Source organism: Marmota monax, unplaced genomic scaffold, assembly GCF_021218885.2.
Source record: "Marmota monax isolate L192 unplaced genomic scaffold, Marmota_monax_Labrador192_F-V1.1 WCK01_AAM20220418_F8-fsc00313, whole genome shotgun sequence".
Lineage (NCBI taxonomy): Eukaryota > Metazoa > Chordata > Mammalia > Rodentia > Sciuridae > Marmota > Marmota monax.
The window spans coordinates 125,777-152,164 of record NW_026695173.1 but is presented as its reverse complement, the minus strand read 5'-3'; the positions used below and the strand labels follow the sequence as shown (position 1 = coordinate 152,164).

The following is a 26,388-nucleotide window of genomic DNA, read 5'->3' as shown; positions in this document are numbered from 1 at the left end:
TAAATTTATTAACTTGTGATCTAGCTTCATTTATAAGATAATGTTTATTCAAGAAGCATGAAAGGTCCAAATAAAGCAACAATGTTTTATCATTAAGAAAAAAAAAAGAAGCATGAAAGGGTATAAAATGAAATAACATTTAGTTTTATGAGTTTTTTTTTTTTTTTAATTTGCAGATTAACTCCAAAGAGTGCTTAATTTCTAATAATCTAATGAAGTAAAAATACTGTTAAGGCTTTATTGTACCATCAAACAAATGGTAGAACATTGTGGTGGGTAGTTTTTTTTTAAGAGATTAAATGAGAATGATTATGAATATTTACACATCTGCAAAGCCATTTAGTTTTCTAGTGTCCACCAGAGTATCTGCCTACTTATTGGCTGGCTTGGTTATGAAACATTTTAGAAAGCCCTTCACTATTGTTTTACAAGAAGCTTTCTAATTTTTTTCATACAAATCTTCATTAATTGCATGTATGAAATTAATCATCCAGCTAAGGAGGGATGTGGTACACTCACTACCCAGTGTATGTATGTATGTTTGTGTGTGTGTGTGTATGTGTGTGGGTGTTTTCAAAATTTTATTCAGAAGTGGGGTAATAATTTCAATTCAGTTACGGCCTCTTTCTACACCTATTGTGCCTGAGATGCTTCAGGAGTCCTTACTAATATTGCAGGTATGTCTTTCTCTTTTCTATGCTGTGATTATTATAAGCCAATAAATAGAATAAATATATCTCAGAGATGACAAGTTTTATCTCACTTATAGTTGCCCATTGGGCATCTGTAGGCCTAAGTGAATAATCAGTGCTTTTTGGCAAAAGCATCTTATAAGTCCCTTGATATGAGGAGAATTTGTGGCCATTTAGGAGAACTAGTCCCCATGGGTATGATTATCAATAGAATATGTATGATATAACATGATGGCATGACTTAGTAATAGGAATAAAAGTAGTTTAACCTGATTTATTTATTTACAATTATATATTTCATAGATATGTAATATCCATATAATTGTATACTTATATATTTATAATTTTGAATATATGTACCTTTCTGTCTCTCTCTCACACACATATGTTTATAATATTGTCTTTAAGTGTTCTGAAAACCACTAAAATGAATGACAGGATGGCAAAGGAGAGACCTTGAGATTTGGTGCCATAGTGGTTTCTGATGATCTCAGTGAAACCCCTGTTCTTAGGTGGTGGGAACTGAAGCCAATTGGATAGTTTATGGAAAAATTAAGGTCAGCATAGTGAAGGCAATAGCTGGAGATTATTTTTCTGATTGTGTAAAATGAGTTAAAGGGAGACTTAGCCAGGTGTTAACATTTTTGGTCTCTGAGATGTGGGGAGAGTTTATTCCTGCAAATGCTTGTTTGTGGCTGCAGAAATCTTTTTTCTATTACCATGTTTTCCCCCTATACCCTAGAGTTGATGTTTTAAAAGTTATATGGAAGCCCAATAATAATTTCTGGAGAGTAGGAAGGGTTCTGGGGCAGGGAAAGGGATGAAAGCAGAAGAGAGATAATTAGATATAATCACTGTGTACCATGCATTTGGAAATATGCTCAATTCCATTAACATATGCAACAAATATTTTTTAATTAAAAACAAATTAAAACTAATTATTCTATTTGATCAATGAAAGGTAGGCACTAAACACTGAGGGAGAGAGTATCCTTATGTTTTGTTTCCTGCTTGTGAAAATGGTCATTGTCAATTACCTGTAAAGAGAACTAATTAAATAATTGGAGATTACTTGGAAAACTGAGAATGGAACCACCATTTGACCCAGCTATTCCCCTTCGTGGATTATACCCAACAGACCTAAAAAGAGCATACTATAGGGACACAGTTACATCAATGTTCATAGCAGCACAATTCACAATAGCTAGATTGTGGAACCAACCTGGATGCCTTTCAACAGATGAGTGGATAAAAAGGTGGCATTTATACACAATGGAATATTACTCAGCACTAAAAAATAACAAAATCATGGCATTTGCAGGGAAATGGATAGCATTAGAGCAGATTATGCTAAGCAAAGTTAGCCAATCCCTAAAAACAAATGCCAAATGTCTTCTCTGATATAAGGGAGGTGACTCAAAACAGAGTAGGGAGGAAGAGCATGAGAAGAAGATTACCATGAAACAAGGAAAAGAGATGGGAGGGAATGGGAATGAGAAGGGCAATTGCATGGAAGATGGAGGGAGATCTGAATGGTTTCACAAAATACATATACAGACATACACGATGGTTTGAGGGGGAAGGGAAGAAAAAAAAGAGAGAGAGATAAATGTCACAGTAGAATGGGTAGAGAGAGGTGATGGGAGGGGAGGGAAGGGGAAGGGCTTTAGGGAGGGCAGAAGAATACAACTGACACTAGGATTGCTGTAGGTACACACATGGATTTATAACCAATGTGATCCTGCAATCTGTACACATGGGAAAATGAGAATTAATACCCTATTTGAATCAAATGTGTGATATGTAAAGATCATTGTATTGTCTTGAGCAACTAATAAAAAATAAAATAAAATTTAATCTTAAGTAAAGCTATACATATCAGTTTGTATTCCAGGTCAAATCTTTATTTCCTTGAACTGGGTGAGATAATTCTCTCCAGTGGGGGAAAAATAGCTCATTGTTAAACCATTTTCAATGTTTTCAAGGCAACAGTGGCACAAATAATCAAGGTCTTATATTAATGATGTCAACTTACTATAAACAGAATTTGCAGGAAGCAAAAAGTCAAGTCAAATGCAGGTCAAACCCTGGAAAACATAAAAATATATGAAAAATAGCCCAAAGTTTTTATTGTTATCAATTTCTAATTTTATTACATTTTTTCTGAAAAGTTACTTGACATATTTCAGTTTTTAAACATGTGTTGAGACTTATTTTGGGGCCTATCATATGATCTATCTTGGAGAATGTTCCCATGCACTGATGAGAAAAATGTGTATGCAAGTTTTCACCAGACAACTGGACCTGCTAGTGTCTTGATCTTGTACATCCCCCTCTCCAGAACTATAAGAAAATAAAATTATATTATTTGTTAAAAAAAATAATAATTTTGGAAGGAATAGTACGGATTTGAAATGCCTTGTTGTCACAGCATGATGAGGTTACCTTATGGTCACTGAAATATTTAAAGCACTATAGTCCATCCATTGTCAAAATAGTTTGTGCCAGGTTAATTATTTGGGGATGTAATATTTTTACTTATTCCTTCATTATTTGTTGCAATCAAGTCACTGAATCTGCCCATCCATAAAATGACAAGGATACTAAGCTCCACATGCAGGAGGGGATGCTATTATTCTGCATTGTTTGAACTCTTCTATATAAAAGATTTGTCTGTTTCCATCACTTTTTTTTATCAATGAAGTCAATTATGTTTTATTAGTAAATAATATATTCATTTGTTGCTTTCACTTAAAATATACTGCAAAAGGAATTTGTTTTATGGCTCATATCTTTCCAACTTTCACTATTTCAGCATCTTTTACCTTAGTTCTTATGTCACTTTTCAGAAATCCACATATGGGACACATTGGGAGACTCTCCTCCTACTCTTCCTTCTCTTCCTCCTTCATATGTTGAGGTTCATTTTTTAATTTATCTTACCAGATATTAGAATCAGCCCTTTCTCCAGGGAAATATACACCTTTTTACTGGTATTTTAGGGCAACTTGTGTAATTTTTCAGGCCCAAAGCAAAAATGAAAACTTAGAGTCCCTGTCTAAAAGCAGGTGACCTGTGCCATTGACATCATGCCACAGAAATCTATTTCTTTCTTCTGTGATCTCTTCACATATCATGGTACAGTTTGTCTGTCTTTTAATTGTCCTTTTTATTACAACATTTTAAATTATTAGCAAGACTTCTAACATTCACCTTTAAGTGTGCCATATTAATTCTAAATGCAAAATTACTAGCAAGTCACATTGTAGAGCTTGCACATACATGTTGTGTTCATTAATACTAAAGAATTGAATATGTTACACAGAACCGGTGCAATTGTTTTTACTACACCTTGATAACTGTGAAAGTTTCTCCACCTGGTTTGTTAATGAGTTTGAAATAACTGAAAGAAAAGTGACTTTAGATTACTCTGCTTTCCCTATCCCTTCACATCCTCAGCTGGAGAGGTGGGCTAACACAGTGAAGTACCTTGAGTGACAAAGCTGTCTTCTTTCTGTATTTAAATCTAATTCTGGTTGGACATTAATGTGTGGTTTCCCTGGGTTTTATCAACCTCCCTTTTTTTACTTATGTGTGGATAGGACATGGCCACATTGTACCCAACTCTCTCTTAACCCCCATAGTTCCTTGGCCCACTGGACTTCTATGATAATGGGAATGAAATCTCAGTGTACATGAGGTGGCCAAATGCGGTATACCTGCAGGTATACCTGCTGTATTCATACCTGTGGTCCATTGTCTTCTTGGAATTTACTTATGAAAAGTAAGTAGTAAGCTATAAACAATAAAAATTATGATAGCAATATCAGAATATTCAATAAAGGACAGGTCCACTTTGAGCAGGAATCCTGTGTAGGAAGAGCATCATGGGGCTAGGCCTCCCTTCACTGCCTTCTGCCTCCTCCTCTCTCTCCATCATTCTTCCCTCCCTCCATCTCTTGCTTCCTTTACTCCTCCTTTGCACAATAGTAAGAACACTAAGTAGGATATATGTACTCTGAATACATATATAAGTGAACATTTTAGTATTGTAAGCTGTAAGTATAAAATTATTCTGCAAATATCTAGAAGTTGTTTATCTTATACAATTAAATTTTTATATCCATTGAAGATTAGCACCCGTTTTACCTGAGTCACATTTCTTTGGAAACAACATGCTACTCTGTTTCCTTTTGTTTTTGCCACTAAGGATTGAACCCACAGCACTTAACCACTGTGCCACATCCCCAGAGGTTTATTTATTTATTTATTTATTTATTTATTTATAATTTAGAGACACAGTCTCACTCAATTGCTTGCTTAGGGCCTGGCTAACTTGATGAGGCTGGTTTTTAACTTGTGATCTTCCCACCTCAGCTTCTCAAACCACTGGTATTCAAGGTATGTCCCAATGTGCCCAGCTAGTGTACTGGTTTTTCATAGGGATTTTTGTGTGTGGGGGGGTTAGACTTTATACTCTTATCAGGTGATGTGTAAGTAATTTCTCTCATTCTAACAGTTAAATCTTTTCCCTGTTCATGCATTATTGTGCTGTGCAGAAGCTTTTGGTTTAGTAAAATTATATTTGTCTGTTTATGGTTCTGTCCTCTGTCATTTTACTGTCATAGCCAAAGGACCATTTCCTAAAGCAATGTTGTAAAGTGTTTCTTCTGTGTTTTCTTTTATATTTTGCTCACAATCTTATCCTCTTCTTTCTTTTTTTTTAAATTTAGATTGAAAAATAGCAACTTCATTTGCTTGTGTGGTATAGCATGATATTTTGATACATGAAACACTGTGTAGTGATCAAATCAGAGTAAAGATCATATTTGTCACTTTAGTAGGATAGGAAGAGATTAGTAAATGGAACCCCAGTATTTTCTTCCAGGAATTTTACAGATTCACATCTCACTATTACATTTTGTTTTTCTTTCTGACTTTATGTTTTGATATGGTGTAAGATAAGTTTTGGTTTTCTTTCTTCCCCATGTGGATATTTACTGTCCTCAGCACCATATGTTAAGGAGACTATCCTTTATCCATTCTGTATCATTGACCCCCTCCTCAAAGATGATTGTGAAGTGAATGACCAGGCTTATCCTTGTTCTCTTTTCTGTGCATTGGTGTGTACGTTGCCTTCTATTTCAGTACAACAGTGTTTTAATTTTTATAGTTTGCAATTTGTTTGATTCTATCTTTTTGGCATTTGTTACAATTATCTATACATAACAGTATAATGCATTGGCACAGAATGCATAAATGGAGTATAACTTCACGTTTTTCTTGTTGTACATGATGTAGAATTACACCAGTCATGTAATTGAATAAGCATGCAGGGTAATAATATCTGATCCATTTCATTATCCTTCAAAACCTCATACCTTTTTTCCTCCCTACTCTTCCCTCTTTCTAATCCAAAGTGCATTTAATCTTTCCTAGTCCCTTTGATTGTGAATTTGCATCTGCACATCAGATAAAATATTCAGCACTTGGAACTTTTCTGTTGGTTTATTTAGCTTACATTGGTATTCTCAACTTCCATTCATTTGCTGGCAAGTGGCATAATTTCATTCTTTTTAGGGTTGAGTAATATTCCATACACACACACATACACACACAAACACAAACACATATGTCTCTCTCTCTCTCTCTCTCTCTCTCTCTCTCTCTCTATATATATATATATATATATATATATATATATATATATATATATATAATTTTATTTATCTATTCTTCTGTTGAAGGGTAGCTAGGTTGGTTCCCTAGTTTAGATATTGTGAAATGACCTACTCTACATTGAAGTGGCCACCAGCAATGTATGAGTGTACTTTTTCTCCCATATCCTCATGAACACTATTATTGCTTGTATTCTTGATAATTGCCATTATGACTACATTCTAGTGAAATGAAGTATTGAAATAGTTTTGATTTGGATTTCTCTAATTGCTAAAGATGATGGCCTTTTTTATATGTTTTTTTTTATCAATTGTACTTCTTGTATGAAGTGTCTGTTCAGTTCCTTAGTCCATTTATTGATGGGTTATGTCTCTTTTTTGGCATTAAGACTGTTGAGGTCTTTATATATCTTGGAGATTACTGCTCTATTTGATGTGTGTGTGGTAAAGATTTATTTTTCCATTCTGTAGGCTCTCTCTTCGTGTTATAGATTGTTTCCTTTGCAGAGAATAAGCTTCTTAGTTTGAATCCATCCCATTTATTGATTCCTAATTTTACTGGTTGTGTTTTAGGAGTCTTGTTCAGGACCTCAGTTCCTAAGCTAACATGTTGAGGATGTGGACCTTCTATTTTTTCTGTTAGGTACAGGGTCTCAGTTTTCATGTCTAAGTCTTTGATCTACTTTGAGTTGATTTTTTGAGCAGAGTTTTAATTTCCTCTTTCTACATATGGATTTCCAGTTTTCCCAGCACCAATTGTTGAAGAGGCTATCTTTTCTCCAATTTATGTTTTTGGCACCTTTGTCTAATATATATTGGTCTATATGTCTTTTGATAACTTTTTTTTTCCAACTATTTCTCTGTAGTATAGTTTAAGGTCTAGTATTGTGATGCCTACTGATTCACTCATTTTGTTGAGAAATGCTTTGGCTTTTGTGGCTCTCCTATTTTTTTTTTCAAATTAATTTCGTGTTTGCTTTTACTAGTTTTATGAAGAATGTCTTTGGGAGTTTAAAAGGAATTGCATTGAATCTGTATAACTATTTTGTTAGAATGTCCATTTTGACTGATCATTCTGCTTTTCCAAGAGAATGGGACATCTTTACATCTTTTAAGATCTTCAATTTCTATCTTTAGTGCTTTAGTGTTCCTTAGTTTTCATTGTAGAAGTATTTTTCCTGATTTTTAGATTGATTCCGAAGAATTTTATTTCATGTTTCTTTTTCTTTTATGAGGCTATTGTTTTTTTGTTTTTTTTTAGAGAGAAAGAGAGAGAGAGAGAGATAATTTTTTAATATTTATTTTTTAGTTATCGGCGGACACAACATCTTTGTTTGTATGTGGTGCTGAGGATCGAACCCGGGCCACAAACATGCCAGGAGAGCGTGCTACCGCTTGAGCCACATCCCCAGCCCATGAGGCTATTGTTAATTGGGTGGTTTTCCTAATTTTTTTTTTTTTTACAGTGGATTCACTGCTTAATTATAGTAATGCATTTGTTTTATGGGTGTTTATTTTATATTGTGCTACTTTGATAAATTTATTTATTAGTCAAGAAAGTTTTCAGTGAATTTTTTTTTTTGGATTTTCTAAATATAGAAGCATGTCATTAGCAAAGAGTGATAGTGTGAGTTCCTCTTTTTCTCTTCATTTATCTTTAATTCTTTCATCTAATTGTTTTGAATAGTGTTTCAATGATGATGTAGAATAGAAGTGGCAAAAAAGGGCGTTCTTTTTCTTTTCTTTTTTTTTTTTTTGAATTTTTAGAGGGAATGCTTTAAATTTTTCTCCCTTAAGAATAGTGTTTCCTAGGCGCCTCTGCCATTGGAGGTCCAGGCGCAGCTGCTGCTGGCTGGGAGGGAGCAGGGTCAAGTGTAAGGTGGTGGGGGGCATGGATCCTCAGGGAGGCCAGGCCACTCCCCCACCACCACTCGGGCCAGCTTGGTGGGGGAGGCTGAGGATGGAAACACCTTTCTAGGGCGATGAGGCACTGAGCGGTCTGGGCGGCAGCCACAGTGGCATTGGCGGCAACTTAGCGACCTGGCTGCCTGTTCCCCTGAGGCCCCTGAGGGCGGCGGCCAGAAGCAGGAGCACCACTTATGGCCCCCCTGCCTGCAGATGGCGCCCCCAGCGCCGGCGCCCCCCATGGCCTGCTCTCCACGCCGAAGTGAGGCTGCTCAAGCTCGCCTCTCCTGAGCTGGAGCGCCTTATCATCCAGTCCAAAGGGCTGGTCACCACCATGCTGATGAGCACTCAGTTCCTCTGCTCCAAGGTGGCGGCAGAGTTCATGAGGATATTGTCAAGGCTCTGGAGGATTTGCACAAGCAGAACAAGCTTGGCGCAGGCCACCTGCAGGAGAACCCTCTGGCAAGTCATTGAAGGCACCCACATACTGCAGAGTACTGGCCCTGTCCAGGGGCGCGCCAGAGGCACCGGTCTAAGCAAACCTGAGCAGCTCTGCGGGTGGCGCCACTGGTGCTGGGGGCGCTGCAAGGCCCCCCTTTGCCGCCTGGCCCGTTCACTTCCCACCATGGCAGCCCCTGGAGCACTGGGGCCTCTCTGCCTGGCCGTGCTCAAAGACAAGCCTCAGATGATGCCCCCTGTGCCAGTTTTGGTGAGAGCCTGCCGCTGTCGCCCATCCACATGGACATGCAGGAACGCATCAAGACGGAGCCCAAGAGGCTGCTCAACAGCATCACAAGCACCGCAAGCATAATCTGGAGCTCATCTCGTGCCTGGAGGAGAATGTGAAGATGCTCAAGAGCCAGAACACGGAGCTGGCATCCCACCTGAGCCTGTTGCTCGAGCAGGTGGCGCAGCTGAAGCAGAAAGTCCTCAGCCACGTCAACAGTGGCTGCCAGCTTCTGCCCCAGTACCAGGTGCCTGCATACTGAGCCTGAGCTCTGGGCGCATGCATGACCCCCTCCTTGAGGGGCGGGTTGGTGGGGGGGGGGCTTGGGCTCCCAGTACTTGGATAGGGTGTGGCCCTGTTGACCCCCTCCCTGAGGATGCCCAGGACATGGAGTGGCCATGGTCCCCAGGGATATCCCCGGGGGTTCCCAGAACTTGGAGAGGGCGCCCTGGACTTTGACAAGCTGGACCCCCTTCTCCTTAGGGGTCAAGCATATGACGCCCCCTTCACGCTGCCTCTGTCCCCCCTCTAGCTGCCTCTGTTGCCCACACTTCCCTGTGTTGCACAATCCCATGTGCCCTGTCCGCTCCTGTGGAAAGGGGCTCTTGGGGCACAGCCTCCAGCCTGCCTTTTCTTTTACTTTTTTTTTTTTTTGCCTTTGGATGAGAGAAGGACAGAGTGTTCAATTTTGCACTATTTATGTTTCTAATAGGGAAAAAACGGTTGTGTGTGCATGTGTGTTTTCTTGTGTTTGTTTTTGAAAGAAATGGGAAGAAGAAGAAGAAGAAAAAAGTACTATGCCTTTTCCTTGCTCTGGCTACCCACTTCTGTCCTTCTGACACCCCTCCCCCCTGCCTTTTTGTTCTTTTGTTTTTGTTTTGCTGTGAGTCCACATTCCTCTTTGTAATCCTTTGTTCTCCCAGTTTTCTGTTTTCAGTATAAGTTTCCCTTGTGTTTATCGTAGACAGCTTTTATACTGTTAAAATATATCTCTACTATACATAGTTTTCTAATGCTTTGACCATGTATTTAGTCAAATGCTTTTCCTGCAATTATTGAGATAATTTTCTGATTCTTGTCTTTACATCTATTTACTTAAAAATGTTTATTTATTTCCATGTGTTGAACCAACCCTGCATCCCTGGGACAAACCCCACTGATCATGTTGTAATATTTTTTAATATGACTTTGTATGTTGCTTGCCATAATTTTAATAAAAATTATTACATCTCTGTTCATCAGGAATACTGGTCTGAAATATTCTTTCCTTGATTTGTCTTTATCTGGTTTTTGCATCAGATTGATATTAGTTTCATAGAAGGAGGTTAGAAGGTTTTGCTATTTTCTATTTCATAAAATAATTTTAGAAGAATTGGTGTTCATTCTTTTTTCAACTTCTTGTAGAACTGGGCTGAGAATTCCTCTGATACTGGGTTTATCTTAGTTGTTAGGCTTGTGATGAAGCCTGGCTTTCAAGAATTAATGTAGTACACTCAAGACTTCATGCTTTAGAGGAGAAATGACTACCCTAACATTAGCTTGCTTTGACAAATGTTAGTCGTCAAAAAACAATATATTTTTAAACATTTTTTTTGTTTTCCCCAGAAGAGGACTGACACCTCCAAGACTCCTTTCTTTAAACACATGTGTGTGTGTGTGTGTGTGTGTGTGTGTATCCAGAGTTTTGCGGTCACTTAGTAAAACTGCATTAAATAACACAGCCATGACTTCAATTTGGGTATTTTACTGAAGGTTTTTAGCCCACATCTTAAATTTTTGATTCAAACAACACTTAAAGTAGCTATAATTTCTATCAGAGTCTCTACATGGAAGTATGGAATGATGGGATAAAATATTTTAACACTCTAACTCTCCAATATTATCAAATTTATTTCTAATGGAATTTAATGTTATTCATACTCTTGAAATAATGCTCCTGAAATAAAGGTACAAAGCTTTGAAATAAATAAAACACATGAGGGTCAGTCAAGGGAAGTGACAGAGTTCCATGGGAGCAGGATGAAGCTTATGAAATGCTTCTGAATTAAAAGCTAAGTTCCATGAGAAGTGGAATCAACATTTTTCATGTGTGTGTGTGTGTGTGCATTGGGATAATTACTACACTAAAATATTTAGGTGTTTGTAAAGTAGGAGAATGTAAGATACTATCGCAGTGTTAAGAAATAGGGAAATAAGGGAAGCACTATCATAAACATCATGCTGAATTTAGCTGGAATCCAAATGTGAAGCCTAGAGATGTTTTGTAGAAAGCAATAAAGTTAAGCAAATAGAACATCAGTTCTCTTGCTGCTGAGGACAGAGTAGAAGGCAATAGTTTACACACATATTTTTAATTAATTCAATAAAATTTCTTCATTTCAAGGAAAACTAATAAACCAGGCTGTGGTAGAAGAAACTGTCAAGTTCAACTTGTTAAACTGTCTTTCACCCATCTGTGACCAAAAAGGGAAAATGATTATTTCCCATGAATAAATTCAGTAATAACAGAAAGTCTTCTCAGATAAATTGTTATGCTTTGAATAATGGTGCAGTATTAATTAACTGTGGTGGTTCATCTAGAATAGTCACTCAGTGCCTGAAAGACTCATGGGTACAAAGTAGGTACCCAGGGCTTTGAGTTTTCTTCAAGAAAAATTTCCTTTTTTTTCCAAGCTTTGGCCATCCTGATATCAATGTATGGATTCAGATATTTGGACTAAAGTTGTACTCTGATGATCCAATTACATTTCTCCTTTAAAATTACAAAAAAAAAAAAATTCTATAGAAAATGCTTACTTTAAGAGTAGAGGAAGGAGAATAGGGAGAAGGAGAAGGGTAAGAATGGGAGAAACTGGAGCCTGAAATGGAGTAAATTATATTCCATGCATGTATGATTATGTAAAAACAAACCCAACTATTATGTACAATAATACAAGCAAAAAGTATATATGTAGGGGCTGAAGTTGGGACTCAGTGGTAGAGCACTTGCCTAGCATGTGTGAGATACTGGGTTTTATTCTCAGTACCACATATAAATAAATGAATAAATAAAGATCCATCAAAAAAAGAAAAGAAAATGCTTACTTTACCTGAACACCTGAATACCTGAAATGTAAGTCTGCTGTCATTCATTAAATGAATTTAAATTGTCTTTGAAAAACATATTTTCTTTACAGTTTTCAGTGAACAAAATCATTCTTTGGTATTTGGGTAAAAAAATCAGTAAAAATTCATTTGAAAGTTTAAATATTTTTCAAGAAAAGACAAAATAACTTTAAATTATCATAAACTGCTTTTATTACAGAAAAGTCAGTAATGTAATAGAAAATAATTTGGTTTTTATTGCTGTTGTCATGTTTTGTTGTTGTTGTTGTTCTGTTCCTAGTAAAACAATGTAATGCCTCTCACTATGCCCCAGATATGTATGGCTTGGTGTATAAGAATATAAATTTTTATAAACCCCAAACTAATATTTCTTGTAAGTGTGTATACTCTTACAATATATTTTTTTCAGGTTTTTCAATTGAAAACAATTTAGAGTAATGGCACTCTATATAAATGGATATGCCTCCCATAGAGCTTTATTTTTCAAATGACTAGTTTCTGAGAATTAAATATGGAGAGTGAACTGAGACATCTTCTCTAGAAAGAAATCAAGGAAGGGATGGAAAATGAGAAATAAGAAAAAAATAACCAATGAAATGAGGAAGGAAGAAAGTAGACAAGAGAGAAAGGAAGGACGAAATTTGACTATTTTTTTTTTCTCATTTGGGAATGGAGGTAGGTTAAAGCACCTTCTACCTGAGGGAGCCAATTTTTCTTCCAATTTTCCCTTTCCATTGTAGTCTATCTTCTCATTCTCTCACCCTCATCATATTGAATATTTAGCAGATATACATTGTCATTATGAACCAATCTGTGCTTGAAGATAATTTCTTCAGCTATTGTACAGTCCAGCTTAGCCATGAGCAGGTAGTTTAAGAACTTCGAAAAACAAAATCATTGATGCCAATCATGCAGGATTTTCTCTTCCCCATTCTAGAAACCAAAATGGGAACCTCTTTTCTGTTAACCTTGTCTGAGAAATGTAAGGGAAGGTCCTGCCTGGCCCTGATCATGTCCAACTCTACTAAATATTGTTGTGAGCATAATGGAACTTGATTTGGAAAGATATGACTCACAGACCATGTTATCTGTTTCTGGTAGGTTAGTGTTAGTAACTACCATAGCTCAGAATTGCAAGATATACATGGGAAGTGTCAAGTTTTAAAAAAAAATGGAGAAAGATTATGGAGCTCTCATTATCACCAAATGCCTATTATTTATCTGATCAATAGGACTGTGTTTCTCAGTAATATCACCCACAATTTATCTGCCCCTTAATGTGTATCAGCAAACCCCTTTATTTGGACTATCTTCATTTATTTCAACCAGATGTATGTTGGGTAAGAAAAAGAAAGTAATCTCATTTTATATGTAGCATATTTGAAGTGAGGTGGACTTAAAAAATATGTCAGATAATTTTCTCATGAATATGAGTTTAGTAAAATATGTTTAGAACATCTTTTCCTTAGTATTTAATGATTTACTATCTATGGAGCAGAATGATAGATAATTATTTTTATTGATGTATAAGCATCTTTTTAATGTAAGGTACTAGTTTATTCACTAAGAGCTTATGTTCACTGTTCTCTAAAAAGATAATTAAAATAGAAAAAAAATAGATTTTCTTGACTTTCTTTTTGGAAAAGATCAGCAACACTTGGCAGAAAATATACAAAAAAAGATAAATAAAAGAAAAAGAAAGAAAAGGTTGTTGGAAATTATTAATTCTTAGTACAAATTTTATTGTTGAGTGCCAGTTCTAGGGCCAGACATTTTTGAGGCTAGTAAAATCACCAAGCCTTTTTTGATTGTTTTAATGAACAGACTTTATTTTAAGGAGTGTTGTAGATTTACAGAAAAATGAATCATATAGGACCATGTTCCCATAAGCCTTTCCTATTCAGTGTTTCTACTATTTTTTGTATATTACTGAGAAATATTGGATGTAAGTACAAAATCAAAATATTTTGCCAATAGTGATGGTACTAAATAATTATTAATGGCAAGAAATATTTAGCTATATATTAAAAAGGTAATTTTACAGTTTTTAAAGCATTGAGAAAGAATTCAATTTTCACCATGATGGCATCTTACAGAGTAGATTCACCATGCCAGAAGTCCCTGTTCTTCACCTCTTTAACATCTACTCTGGCTGATTTCTTGGCAATGTTTACCATTTTTAATGTTTGACTTTTCCAGAATGTCATAAATTTGGAATCACACAAATATGGCATTTCAGATGATATATTCTTTCTTGCAATATATATTAATGATGCCTCCATGTGTTTTCATGTTTGATAGTAAATTTCATTCTATTAAATTTTTTGAGTGACCCTCCAGTGTTTGGATGTATCAAAGTGTTTACATTAATAACAGGTAAATGGCTACGGAAATATCTCTTAGCTGCTTTCTTTTCTTGGCAATCATGTGTGAAGAAGCTGTGGACATTTGTATGTGGGTTTTGTGGACACTTGTATGTGGACATAGCTTTTAATTCCATTGAATTAACACTGATAAATACAATTAGCAGGCCATATTAAGTGTATATTGTGATTTTTAAGAAGCTACCAAACTGTCTTCCAGAGTTGCTGTCCAATTTTGTTATCTCAATAGCAATGTATGAGAGTTCCTCTTGTTCCGTATCTTTGCCAGCTCTTAATATTGTCAGGTATAAAATTTTATAAATTTTTATAAGTGTGTTTAATTTGTAATTTCTTTTTTTTCTCGCGAAACATATTTATTATACCCAACAATTAGAATAATGCCTGAATTTAATATGCACCAGCAAGAAAATTAGAAATCCATTAACTTGGATAGTTGGGGATGAAGAAAATGTTGACATGCACCATAATTCTACCTTGAGAAAGCTTGTTTAAGACATGGTTTATGCATTGTTGTATCCTTGCAACTCAGCACAGGTGGGCAGATAATAAAGACATCTATAGAGTACAAGCCTGTTCACAAATTATAATATTTTTCTTCTCACACTTATTGATCATCAGGCTACTGAGCAATTTTATTTTATTTGGCACAGCTTTGTCAAAAGTCCTAGCTCAACAAACTACTCTGGGAATAGGTAAAATATACTCTTATTCAGTGTCCCTGGTTTCAGAGATAGAATAATATAGCCAGAATAAAAAGGGGGATGCTATTTTCTTGGAGCAATAGATTAATATAGCTCTTAATTTTTGGCACTATCAAATCAGATAATAGCTAATGGTGGGAGAAGGGGGCATCCCAATGTATAAGTCAAACCCAATAAAAAACAAATGTACCTGTCATGGATAGAGAAATGACAGGGAAAGAGCATTTGAATAGTCAACTTGGATTAAATCTATGCAAGATTCCAGTACTTTCAGTTTGTGTAGTGTGTCCCAAACACATCGAAGCAAAGCTAGCATTCAATCATACATCTTTATTGCCTTATTTTAACATTTCTCCATTTAAAAGGGTTACATCTTTATTTTAAAATCTCATCTGCCAATTTAGCATTTTCCACCAACTCGGACAGCAGAAAACTTCTCAGGTTTCACAGTCTTTTTCTGAGATGTTGCCTTTGTGGGAGTCTTAGCAGCAGCCATTGCTGTCTTTTTAAATGCCTGCTTAGCTATTTTTTTTTTTTTTGCTTCCTTGGCAGCATAAGAGCTTGCTTTCATTGAGCCTTTTTAACTTCTGGTTTCTGATTCCTCTTGGCCATGATATCTGCAAGGGATTCACCAGTTATGGCCCTCTGAAATTTGGCTTCAAGTTGGGTTCTCTTCTTTTGAATTTCTTCTGACTGACCTTTTTGTGCTTTTTCCTGTAGAGGACAGTACAGTTTATCTGCTGAGGATTCCTCTTGAATAGGAAAGCCAACTCACATTTTGCATTAAGAAATTGGAAAACCTTTCCTTTAGTCCTTGCATAGTGACTCCTGTATATGGGGTATATCTTGTACCCACTAAAACTGCACAGCTTGACCTTCATGGTGGTGGCTGATCTGTAATTTCTTAATGAGATATAATATTCAGCATCTTTTCCTATGCTTTCCAAATATATAGTTTGTTTTTCTGAGGAATATATTTATTCTTTTCATTCAAATTTAAAACAATTGTATTAAGGATAATACTGAAATACAATGAACTATACTGTAAGGGTCCGGCAAAGCATCGGAGAAAGAGACCACCAAGAGACCACTCATGCAATTAGCAGAAGGGGATTTATTGATCCAGCATGCTGGGGCTCTGTGCCCACTCGAGAAGGGAAAGCAGCCCAGAGCCCAGAGCAGGGGTTCTGCAATGCTTAAGTACACTTTTTGGGGAGGCGGGACTTTACATACATCACAGTCTCCTTTAACAAATCATCATACACCGTGGGAAAGTCAAACAACAATTCCTAGACTTGATTAGTACATTCATTGGCGGGAACAGGTCAGGCTGGAGTGATAGGTCATTCCTAAGGAGGGGGTTACATTCAAACTGATTGGTTTGGGTCTTGAATGCCTACGTGACAAGCTGCACAGGATCTTGGGCTATAAATCAACTAAATGGCCAGTAGGGCGTTGTCTTAACTGCCTCAGGAATTTAACCCATGCTTTGCAGTTTAGAAGCAGGTTTACAATGCCTGGTCCTTTACATTTTAACTCAGGCTTTGTAGCTTAGAAACTTTACAATGCCCTGTCTTTTACACTTTAACTTCAATTTCTTTTACCCTTACAATACATATATAATTCATACATTGTCATGTTTGCACATACCAATTTACCAGTGTAAAAATGACCACAATCAAGTTTTTAACATTGATAGTTTATGCAGATGGATCTTGGTGCCCTTTTGTGTTTCTATCTCTTGTTTCCTCCTCCAAGGGGATGGGGACAAAATAAAACAAAAACAAAACAAAACAAACAAACATAAAAACCATACTGACTTTGTGTTGTGATACATGATACACTAAATTGGAAATCACACAAATTAATTGTCAGAGACTTAGTCTGCATAGATAGTGACCTTGGACCAATCAGTCATCTCTCAAACTTAGTTTACTCAACTGTAAGTGCTGAGAGCCATAGCCAAGTAAGAATGACGCATGGCATTTTTGGTTGAAAGGTGACCCTGCTCAGGGATTAGGGTGGCTCCAGGTTTAGAGTGGATCCTGCTGGATTAGGGTAGCTCCAGGTTTAGGGTGGATCCTGCTGGGAATAGGGCGTATCCTGCTGCCTCAGGCGCCTGCTCCTTGAGTTCCCATGGGGTTCTCACGGAGTTCTGAGAGTATTGGTACACAGAGCCCAGTGGAGGGAGTGTATTTTCCCAGAACGTGCGTGTAGAGTGCCAGTGAGAGTTCGGGAATAAAGAGTTGCTGTTGGAATCTACAAGGCTTTTGTGGTGGCTTGGTTATTTTGTGCCCAGCCACACTGCAGCATGTAATATCAGAAGTCTTCCAATCAGGACTCATGATACTGGAAAGATAAGGACAAAGTGAATAATGAATCAAGAATACTACCTGACACAGAGAAGGCTCTTGATTTCTGGTATCCAGTTTTACCATCCATGCTTTAGTTTGGTGATGCAAAGTACACGTGAGTGACTATAAATCCAAAGTTTCTTTCTTTTTATTTTATTTTATTTGTTCTTTTTAGATATGCATAATTATAGAATATATTTTGGCATATACATACATAGAATATAATGCATTGTATTTAGGATTCAATTTTTGTGGCTCTACATAATGCAGTTACTCTGGTCATGTGTTCAAATACAAGGATAAGAAAATTATGTTCAATTCCATAGCCCATTTCTGTCACCTCTAACTATAATTTTATAGACTTCAGTGTTTTAAAGATTTTTTTTTTCCTTATTGGTGTTATTGAGGTTGAATTCTCATAAAAGAGCCCATCAAAAATAAGTTAAGTAGTGACATTTATACTTTTGTGGTATAATTACCACAATTATTTTGATTTAAACATTTTAATTACTGAAAATAAATTATATAATCAGTTAATCAACCACTCACTTAAATGCCTTCCAAGCCCTTGGCAACAAACACTCTCCCTTCTAACTCTATGATTTCTAAATTTTGAATATTTAATATAAATGTTGTTATAGCACAGGTGAAATTTCATGTCTGATTTTGTCTACTTTTCTTAATATTTTTGAGATTTGTTAACATGGTCATTTGTATCAGTATTTCATTTTTATTGCATAATAATATTCAAACATATATATGGATGCTATATAGAGATACATATTTGTTCATATAAATATATTGATATGTACTTGTGCTTATTCAGACAATAATACATATAAATACATAGACACATTTGTTTACATCCTTAATGGAAATTTGGATTTTCATATATCTTCTAGTGGAAATGGTGATGTCATTGATATTCATGTTCAAGTGTTTTAATATCTGTTTTCAGTTCATTTGAAAATATAGCTAGAAATAAAATTGGTAGGTCATGTGGTAATTTTATGTTTAAAATTTTAGTAAACATCAAATTCTTTTCTATACTTACTATACTATTTTTTATATTCTGAACAGAAGTGTGTGTGGCTTCTAATTGGTTCACATCGTGCCCAAAACTTCTATTTTTAAAACAATGTCGGCATTCTCTTGTTCATGAAGTACTCTTTCATGGTATTTGTTGTATTTCTGTTGTTCAGTTTGTTTTTGTAGTAATTTTGTATAGGGAAGTGAACCTCTAAAGTGGTCCAACAATGAGATCCATCTTCTACCTGTTGTGTTCAAAGAGTCTCACTAAGTTACCCAAAGTTTCCACAAACTTGCAATACTACTGCAGACTCCTGAGTAGCTTTGATATGAGCATGTGCATATTAATAGACAAAAAAGAGAAAAGCATCAATATTCCTATAATAGAATTTCACTGAAAGAAATATCAGGAACTTTAAGGCAGGAAGACAAAAAAAATAGACCAAATATGAATGTCTAAGATACAAAGTACATAAAAATTTACATAAAGAGTACATAAAACTTTATGATATGCAAATGGTGTAAGATACAGTGAAAATTAATGCAAATGTTGAAAAAACTGATCCAGATACAGAAAGAAAATATCCACAAGCTATTTGTTATCTATTTAGATAAGATTGTTGTAATAGAAAATTTTAATTCTTTTTATTGATTTTTATAAGAGGGAAAATTTTCTGAAATAAATAATATTATTTTAATAAGAGTGCCAAAGTTGCTTTTGATCAGTTTTGTCAGAAGCAGACTTTTTTCTCCTTTTAATTTGCATAGATTTATTATTTAAGTGTCAGCATAGATCAGCACCAACGGACTGAGCATGCCATCATCATTGATACCAAGCCTTTGAAGACATCTCAAGATGAGACAACTTCCTCACACTACTCTTATTAACAGTAAGATGATGGAGTTCAAACAATGCTGAATGTCAAAACACATGATGGGCAGCAGAAGGGTGTGAGTGGCTCTTTTTTCTGGAAAACTTTATGGAGAAAATCTGGAGCTTTGAAAAAACACGATTGTTGTTTACATCTATGAAAGATTATTATTATGTATCTGCTTGAAAGAACCATACAGTCTCAAAACTAGAGATCACTGAATGCCATCAGTGCAAAAAAAGAGGATCCTGTGTTTGTAGTTCATGGGCAGAAAGGAACAGTGGTCAGTGAGAAACAGAAGACCAGGCTGCATTTTATTTGGTCTGGCCACAGTATAAAAAAAAAAAAAAAAAAAAAAAAAAAAACGGATTGGTATAGGTGGAGATGGTGAAGATTAATAAGAGAACAATTAGCCACTGGATGGTATTTGTGGTTTTTAATTTGAAGCAGACCAACTAGGAGCCACTGAGGTAGATGGTGATGGCCTAAAGCACATCCAGCATATGGGTGGTGCAGGTGGAGAGTCCCCTCATGACCTTGGCCAGGAAGACAAGCACTTTGCATTTGAACTGACATGAACTGTCCTATACTTCTCCAAAATCTGTAGATACCAAAAGTCCCATGTGTAAGGAGCATGAGGATGTTTGTTAGAGCCATGTGGGTGATTGTGAGGTCAGTAATCCTGGGTTTGTGTCCCACAAAACAGTGACAATGTAAAGGCAAAGCAGAAATGTGTCTGCTGAGAGTCCAATGCCAGCTTGAGGAGAGAAGGTATTTCTTATGGAAATACAACTGAAATATTTGTTCATCTTCATCTGTATTCTTAGAAGAAAAATAGGAGTATTTGATCGCAGCAGGATTTTTATTGACATGCTTTCAGTCAATCTATTTCCCTCTATATAAAGCAGGATTTTATTCTTGATCTTAATTTCACGTCAAGAGTTTCAATAGTCTACCACAAAGAAATCCCTTGTTATAGCTCAAAAAAAATGAAAGAAAGAAAAGGAAATAAAAAGTAAGTAAAAAATAAATTTTAACACAAACATATCTCATTCTTCAGAGCAATATTTTTGTTTACTTCTGTTTACCTCATGAAATTGCTCAGATCTTACCCTTGTCTTTGAGCCTTTATACATTATGTTTTCCTTTGTATCATAAGTTATATTATTTAATGGTCAGTATTTTTTTTTTGATTTTTCAATCTTCCCTGCAGATTTCTTAAAATTAAAGATGGTGTCTTATTTTGCTTGTATCTACAGTATCTGAAGTACTTTTGCTTACATAAAAATTATTTACCACAAACTGTGGATTTCATGTTTGGATTAGCAGAAATAGAAATATTGGGCTGGGGTTGTAGCTCAGTGATTAAGTGCTTGCCTAGCAAGCATGAGGCATTGGGTTCAATCCTCAGAACCACATAAAAGTAAAATAAAGGTATTGTGTCCATCTACAAATAAAACTATTTTTAAAAATGATATAGGAATCTTCTAGGGAAATGATCCCAACATGCCCATTTCCAAAACTTTTTTTTTTTTTAATTTCAAGTGCTGAATTTTAAAAGTTTACAGTATTTTTTGTTCATCCACATGACCTTCATTTAAATGAGATCCTATCAAATACAGAACCTATTAAATTCAACCTGTAACATTGCAGTTAGAATATCTATCACCAATGAAAAAAAGAACTGTCTCCTATAAACAAGTTTAAGAAAAATTTAAAAACCTGTGTTTGTATGATGCTGGAATATTTGTTATATGACGTTCCTTATATGACTTCTCTTACATCGCATTCATTGAGGCACTGAAACACCTGAGGTACTGTTTCTTCTTTACAAAATCTTCCCCATGTTTTCAAACTTAAAGTCACTCTTTTACCAATGGCTGTATTTAGATAGTTTCTAACCAGTGTGAAAAACATCTCCACTCTTATGATCTAGTTACCATTTCCTTCTTTATCTAAATCAAAAAAAAATTCCTGAAGGTTTTGGTTTATGTACCTTCATGAATAGGCAAATGTGACTTGATTGAAACTGCACTTGGAAAATATTTTTTGTTAAAAAAAATAACTCAGGGCCGCTGCGTACGGGGGTTGCTGAAGTGCTGAGCGTGGTGCTCAAAGCAGCGGCTTTAATAGAGATTTCGCACAGTCTGTTAAAGCTCCTTTCACCGTTAATCTGTAGTGGACCACTTTGCCAAGGAGCGGGAAGAACAAAGAAATCGAAAAAGAGATGCTTGGCTGCTCAGAGCCGCGGGCGCTTTGCTCCCATCTGCTTCCTCTTTCGCTTCGCTCCGGGCGGAGAAGCTGAATGTGTAATCAGCAGTGGATTGTAAGTACCCGAGGCAAAGAAAGCTCAGTGCGCCCCGCCTTTTTTTTTTTTCTTTTTTTTTTTTTTTGAATATTTTTTATACAGGGAGAGTTTGTGGATTGGGATTGCTGGCGGGGCTGTGGTTTCTGTGCCGAAAATCCACTCCGCGGGAGCCGCCATTTGCTTTCTGCTTGCTGTCTTGATGGCTCCGTATACACTGTCCGGCAGCTGCACCTAGAGGTTGGAGCTGGGCTGCGTGCCGAGCCCTGTCCTCTGAAGGCTGGACTGCAGCCTCGAGCGTCTCTGTGGCCTGTTCGCCGCTGCACCTTCGGGCAGAGCCTGCTCTGGGGTCGTTCTGCACCCCCCTGCCAGGGGACCCGTGCTCTGGAGGAGGGGGATGGAGAGCCGCGGCGGCAGCCGCTTGGGCCCCTGGGGCCTGGCACCGGGCTGAAGACCTGCGGAGGCCAGGGCGGCTCTGCTACGGTCGCAGACAAGCGCGGACGCTCGTCAGCGCGGCCCAGAGTTTCATTTCTAGAAATCTGGACTGGAAACAGAAGCAGCAGTTTGTATAATCCCAAGAACTTGCTTATACCAGGAAGCTGTAAGGGCAACATGAATATTACTGAGGAGATGTAACATGGTGGCAGGCGCAGAGAGATCAAGTCTCTGACATCTTCAACTGCGCGGGCATAGGGAGCCGTAAACTGTCTAAATGCTGTTTGCTCAGGATCACTAGGCAATGCTGAGCTGACGTGGATCTGGGGTGTACAGGCTGGGCCCCTCAGAACACACACACAGAGCCCGAATCGGAGGCAATTAAGCTCCAGTTCGCCTGCTTCATGTGACTCAGCACTAATGATCCCGCTGAAATAATTGGCCGGCCCTTAGGAACTTACAGAGGTAAAAGCCAACCAAGCCTTCATAGGCAGTGGCCACAGGACTGAAACGGGGATTGGGAGAGACAGTCAGGACCCACCCGTTGCATTGGTCATCCGGCAAAGGGAACAAACGGTCACCATTTGCATGGGATATCACCATGGCAGAGAAATGGCGTCACGGGCAGAGGAGATAACTGCATTGAAACCAGCGCGACAGGTGTGTAATCCCCTAGCCATCTCTCTCCACACAGCGGGGAAACCTTAAGGGCCACTCCCAGCTCTCCTGTGAACGCAATAACCAGACTGAGGGAATCAGGAGTGGCGTGGGACTCGCGGCACGGAACTCCCGGCTACCGCTCCCACCAGTGCTGACAACTGAGGTCTCTTGCACCAGCTACCGGGGGCGTGGCTACAGGAGGGCAAGCAAATTCGCTGGGGGATCTCAGCCCCAAGATCTACAAACTTAGGGTCTGAGGGAGGCAAACAGGGAGAGTGAGCCCAGGTGTTCATGAAAACAGGGCTCCCAGGAGCAGCAGACCTGGCGTGTAGCCAGTATTGTGGTGAGCGCCACAGGTGAGCACGGCCTGGCTTGAGGAAACACAAGACAAGGCCCTAGACACTCAGGATTGGAGACCCGCCCAGTCTAGGAGAAAGAGCTGCTGCACAGTCAATGGTTCCCACCTATGGAGAGGAGAAGCTTGGCCCAGTGGGCACAGCTCCACCTACTGGAAGAGAAGTTAATAGAACTCTAGGACTGCATTTATTATTATTATTATTATTATCATTTTTTTTTCTTTTCTTTTTCTTTTTTTTCTTTATTTTCTTCTTTTTCTTTCATTTTCAATTTTTATTTGTTGTTGTTCTTTAATTTTTTTCAATGTTTCTATTTTTTTTAATTTTTTTTATTTTATTATTATTATTATTTTTTTAATTTTAATTTTCATTTTTTATTATCACTATTATTTTTGTTAATTTTTTTTTGTCTTTTCTTTCTTTCTTTATTATCTAATCTTTGTTATTCTTGTTTCTTTTGTCTTTTCATTTCTTTTCAATCTTCTTATTCCCCCTTCCTTGAATTCTACCTGCCTACTCTCATTCTCCTTAGTGACTTCTTCCCTTCCCTTCTAATATCTTTCCTCTCAAGCATCAAATAAATCTATAAGAGTAAACAGTAACTCAGCAGTCAAACAGAACAAGAAGTAACAGGAGCAGCATAAAAAAGCAAGGAAGAAAAGGAGTACAAACAATGAAGGACAGCCTAAATATTCAGGAGGACCTAGATTCAGCAGAAAAATGGTCATATAAAGAACTCAAGGAATACCTTAGACAGATGGAATGGAACCTTAAAGAAGATACGAGACAGCAAATCCAAACAGTGAAAGAACACTTTGAAAATGAATTACATAGACAGATAAAAGAAGAAGTTAAGCATCTTTATCAGGAGATTGAGATTATAAAAAAAAAAAAAAACCAAACAATAATTCTAGAAATGAAGGAAACGATAAACCAAATTAAAAACTCAATTGAGAGTATCACTAACAGAGTGGAGCAAGTAGAAGCCAGAACATCAGATAATGAAGACAAAATATATCATCTTGAAAAGAGCCTAGCCAACTCAGAAAGGCTGGTTAAAAACCACGAGAAAAACATCCAAGAGATATGGGATAACATAAAGAAACCAAACCTACGAGTCATCGGGATAGAAGAAGGTACAGAGATTCAAACCAAGGGAATGAGTAACCTGCTGAAAGAAATAATTACAGAAAACTTTCCAGAAATAAAAAAGGAAACGGATATACAAATTGTAGATGCATACAGGACACCGAGCACACAAAATCACAGTAGACCAATGCCAAGACACATTGTTATGAAGATATCCAATATACAGAACAAAGAGAAAATATTAAAAGCTACAAGAGAAAGGAGGCAGATTACATTCAGGGGTAAACCAATAAGGTTAACAACGGATTTTTCATCACAGACGCTGAAAGCGAGAAGATCCTGGAACAACGTATTTCAAACACTGAAAGACAATGGATGCCAACCAAGAATTCTGTATCCAGCAAAATTAAGCTTCAGGTATGATAACGAAATAAAAATCTTTCATGATAAACAAAAGCTAAAAGAATTTGCAGCCAGAAAACCAGCATTGCAAAGCATCTTGAGCAAAACACTACACGAGGAAGAAATGAAAAACAATAACCAAAACCATCAGTGGGAAGTGCCTCTATAAAGACAGAGGGTGGGGGGAAAGCTAACCATGGAGAAACAAACTAAATTAAAAAAAAAGAAGAAGATAAATAATCAAACATGGCTGGAAGTACAAACCATATATCAATAGTAACTCTAAACATTAATGGCTTAAACTCTCCAATAAAGCGACATAGGCTGGTAACATGGATTAAAAACACAAATCCAACAATATGCTGCCTCCAGGAGACACATCTGATTGGAAAAGACATACACAGGCTGAAGGTGAAAGGTTGGGAAAAAATATACCATGCACACGGTCCTCGTAAGCAAGCAAGGGTGGCCATCCTCATATCGAATAAAATTGACTTCAAGACTAAGTTAATCAAAAGGGATAAGGAAGGACATTATATACTGTTAAAAGGAACCATTCACCAACAAGACATAACAATTATCAATATTTATGCACCAAATAATGGTGCTGCGACATTCATAAAACAAATTCTCCTCAAGTTCAAGAATCAAATAGACCACAACACAATAATTATGGGTGACTTCAACACACCTCTCTCACAATTGGACAGATCCTCCAAACAAAAGCTGAATAAAGAAACTATAGAACTCAATATCACAATCAACAACCTAGACTTAACTGACATATATAGAATATATCAACCATCATCAAGTGGATATACTTTTTTCTCAGCAGCACATGGATCCTCCTCAAAAATAGACCATATATTATGCCATAGGGCAACCCTCAGTAAATATACAGGGGTGGAGATAATACCATGCATTTTATCTGATCATAATGGAATGAAACTGGAAATCAATGATAAAAGACGGAAGGAAAAATCCTACATCACATGGAAAATGAACAATATGTTACTGAATGATCAATGGGTTACAGAAGACATAAAGGAAGAAATCAAAAAATTCTTAGAGATAAATGAAAATACAGACACAACATATCGGAATCTTTGGGACACAATGAAAGCAGTTTTAAGAGGGAAATTCATCGCTTGGAGGTCATTCCTCAAAAAAAGGAAAAACCAACAAATAAATGAGCTCACACTTCATCTCAAAGCCCTAGAAAAGGAAGAGCAAAACAACAGCAAATGTAGCAGAAGGCAAGAAATAATTAAAATCAGAGCGGAAATCAATGAAATTGAAACAAAAGAAACTATTGAAAAAATTAACAAAACTAAAAGTTGGTTCTTTGAAAAAATAAATACGATCGATAGACCCTTAGCCATGCTAACGAAGAGAAGAAGAGAGAGAACTCAAATCACTAACATACGGGATGAAAAAGGCAATATCACAACAGACACTACAGAAATACAGAAGACAATTAGAAATTATTTTGAAAACCTATATTCCAATAAAATAGAAGATAGTGAAGACATTGATAAATTCCTTAAGTCATATGATTTGCCCAGACTGAGTCAGGAGGATACTCACAACTTAAACAGACCAATAACAATAGATGAAATAGAAGAAGCAATCAAAAGACTTCCAACCAAGAAAAGCCCAGGACCGGATGGGTATACAGCAGAGTTTTACAAAAC

General features: G+C 36.8%; 2 pseudogenes; one reads left to right on the top strand and one right to left on the bottom strand.

Annotated features, from left to right (window-relative positions):
• Window positions 1-8,330: 8,330 nt before the first annotated feature.
• LOC124081871 (transcription factor JunD-like) lies at window positions 8,331-9,264 on the top strand (annotated as a pseudogene).
• A 6,328-nt stretch (window positions 9,265-15,592) lies between these two features.
• On the bottom strand, window positions 15,593-16,079 carry LOC124081864 (large ribosomal subunit protein eL24-like; annotated as a pseudogene).
• Between the last annotated feature and the right edge of the window lie 10,309 nt (window positions 16,080-26,388).